Source organism: Stegastes partitus, unplaced genomic scaffold (assembly GCF_000690725.1).
Source record: "Stegastes partitus isolate 25-593 unplaced genomic scaffold, Stegastes_partitus-1.0.2 Scaffold2565, whole genome shotgun sequence".
NCBI classification, from domain to species: domain Eukaryota; kingdom Metazoa; phylum Chordata; class Actinopteri; family Pomacentridae; genus Stegastes; species Stegastes partitus.
This window is the reverse complement of record NW_007580296.1, coordinates 25,851-28,852: the sequence shown is the minus strand read 5'-3', so window position 1 is coordinate 28,852 and position 3,002 is coordinate 25,851. Positions and strand designations below refer to the sequence as shown.

Here is a 3,002-nt window from a genome sequence, read left to right as displayed (position 1 = left end):
TTTCCACAACAGACTTATAGAAGATCTGCAACATCTTGGTGCAGACACTGAATGATCTCAGCTTCCTTAAGAAGTAGAGTCTGCTCTGTCCTTTCTTGTAGATGTAGTCAGTGTTGCATTTCCAGTCTAGTCTGTTGTCCAGCTGAACGCCAAGATATTTGTAATTCTCCACCACCTCTCCCAGGATGTAGACAGGACTATGCTGCTTATTCTTGCTCCTCCTGAAGTCAACAATCATCTCTTTAATCTTGCTGGTATTTAAGATGAGGTGATTGTTACCACACCATTTCACAAACTGACTGACCAGTTCCCTGTACTCATCTTCTTGTCCATCACTGATACACCCCATAACTGCAGAGTCATCAGAGTACTTCTGCAGATGACAGGACTCAGAGTTGTACTGGAAGTCTGAGGTGTACAGTGTGAAGAGGAATGGTGAGAGTACAGTTCCTTGTGGTGCTCCAGTGCTGCTGACTACCATCTCAGACACACAACCTTTCAGTGTCACAAACTGTGGTCTGTTTGTTAGGTAGTCATAAATCCAAGTGGTTGTGGAAGGATCCACCTGGAAGTTATGGAGCCTCTCACATACTAAAGCAGGCTGAGTAGTATTGAAGGCCCTTGAGAAATCAAAGAACAAGACCCTCAAAGTGCTGCCTGACTGGTCCAGATGAGAGTGGGCTCTCTGAAGCAGGTAGATGAAAATCATCTAAAAATCACATAAATATATTTTCAGGTTTACTCCTCAAGAAATTCCTCAAGCCACATCAGGGTACCTTTGGCTAGCCCATGGAGGGCTGTGCGGCCCTCAAAAGACATGCCTCCCCACACCATTACTGACCCACCAAACTGGTCATACTGGAGGATGCTGCAGGCAGCAGAAGGTTCATGCTACCTCTAGGGCTGAGAGCACTGACAAAAGTGATCAAAACATCAGCCAGAAAGGACAAAAACAGTGACATGGTCTGTGGTCACCACCTGCAGAACCACTACTTTATAGGGGTTGTCCTGCTAACTGCCTCTCATTTCCACCTGGTGACTGTTCCATCTGCACAACAGCAGGTGAAACTGATTCACAATCAGTGTTGCTTCCTACCTGGACAGGTTGATTTCACAGAAGTGTGACTGACTTGGAGTTACACTGTGGTGTTGAGGTGTTCCCTTTATTTTTTTGAGCAGTGTATTATTTATTGCTGACTTAATGTTGTGGTTGAAGCTGTCAGATCTACACCACTGATTAAATCTAAATGTTCAGAAGATGTTTGTCCTTCAAAAGAAGTCTAACAGTGGTCACCTCCTTTGACAGACTATTATTCAATCTCAAAACTGCTCTGACAGATNAGATTGTGAAACCTTCACCACATACAGTCTGCATGTGCCTTTTGTCATTCACAAAGTCCACTGAGAAAATATTCCCTGTAGCAAGTTGTGATGCAGGTTCACAGTTTATCAGCCTGAGATGAAAATACAAACAACAGCTTTTGTAACGGAGCATCATCCACCTCCAGCCTGTGGATTCATAATGTACCCAGACAGCAAAAACTGTCAAATGCAAAATAGAGCAATATGACATAATATTCTGACAGCTGGGGTCATTTTTGATTATCAAAATACATTTTGTTGCCCTAATTGTACAAGAGATGATGTTTATTTGTTTTGCTTTCTAATGGTCAGTGAAGGAGATTTACATGAGTGATATATGAAAACGATAAAAACTGTGTTTTGCCAACAGATGTTATGCTGTGATAAAAAACTAATTAATTCCTAAAAGCTCCAGTCTGGCAGCTGGCTGCCAGTGTAGGTCAGTGTTGTTTATAAAGAATGGAGGACGTCTCATTTTAGGGAAAAAACAACGACTTTGGCCGGTTGTTGGTTATGGTCTGTATTACAGTGTTTGGAAAGAGGTGCCATTTGATTCTCTTTGGAGTTATTGATGCCAGAAGATAGAATCTTTGAACATCTTTCCAACTTTACTGAACTCTGGAAGAGACACTGGCGAAAAGAATATAACATGTTAGAATGAGATAATAAGTCGATATCTCAAGTTAATGACGCGTTGGAATGAGGTCATTTAACTCGTGGCCACACATTATTATTTCTTTTCCTTTGTGGCCACTCAGGGGTTCCGTAGTTATGTTATTTCAAATTACACATGTAAATTAATCTAAATTGTAAATTTAGAAATATATGAAAATATATCTTAAACAAAAAGGAAAAGTAAAACAACATATTTTAATTAGTAGTATAAAATAAACCAATTACAGAAAGGAAACTAAATATTCAACCATGATAAATACTAATAATGTAAAACTCACTCTACTAGTTAGTTTTTCGAATTAAAATAATTTCAAAGAGCAAGCAGGCAAAGCTAAAATACACTAAAACATAACAAAAAAATTAAGACTAAAATATTGTAATCAAAAGAAGTATAAGCAGAAACAGCTTAAAAAAAAAAAAAAAAAGCAAAGTTAAAATGAAGCTTTAAAACGAGAGAAAAGTTGTGACAGTTGCTGAAAACATTTCCTCAAATCAAAGCACATTTTTGCCAGAACAGAAAACTAACAGAGTACCTTCGCTGTCCAAATGACTCCCAGTCAGTTTGTTTCACGGCAGGTAACCAGCAGCTGATGGACTGTGAGCCTGAATGTTTGTGTAGGTTGTTATATTCACAGTGGATTGAAGATGATGTGAACAGGAAACGTTACAGGGATGTTCCCACGATACTGTGTCTGCAGCACAACTGAAGTTCGTTCAGCTCATGAAGCAGACCCATAGCTTCTAATACACACCGGTTCCACTGCTTCCTCACTTGTCATTTATGGCAGCGAGGAGAGATCTCTGTTGAGATAGCCTGGGTGTAGCCCTTTCCTTTAGTCATTTCCTGTTTTTCAGAACTTCCCCTGCACTGTTGTACTATTGTAAGGCTCATTCTAGGTCAACATCATTACGGCCCAGTCTCCAGAGTTCTACACTACGAAGTCAAATTAGTGGGTCAGCAGGTA

At 40.0% G+C, this 3,002-nt stretch overlaps 1 protein-coding gene across 1 annotated transcript in view; it reads right to left on the bottom strand.

The window, feature by feature from the left end:
• The window catches only part of LOC103375365 (natterin-3-like), a 7,684-nt gene extending 5,033 nt beyond the window's left edge, over window positions 1-2,651 (bottom strand). Inside the window, exon 1 of the mRNA XM_008305624.1 lies at window positions 2,571-2,651. The gene's annotated coding sequence lies outside the window, so the exon portion shown is untranslated. The remainder of the gene's footprint in view (window positions 1-2,570) is intronic.
• Window positions 2,652-3,002: the final 351 nt, after the last annotated feature.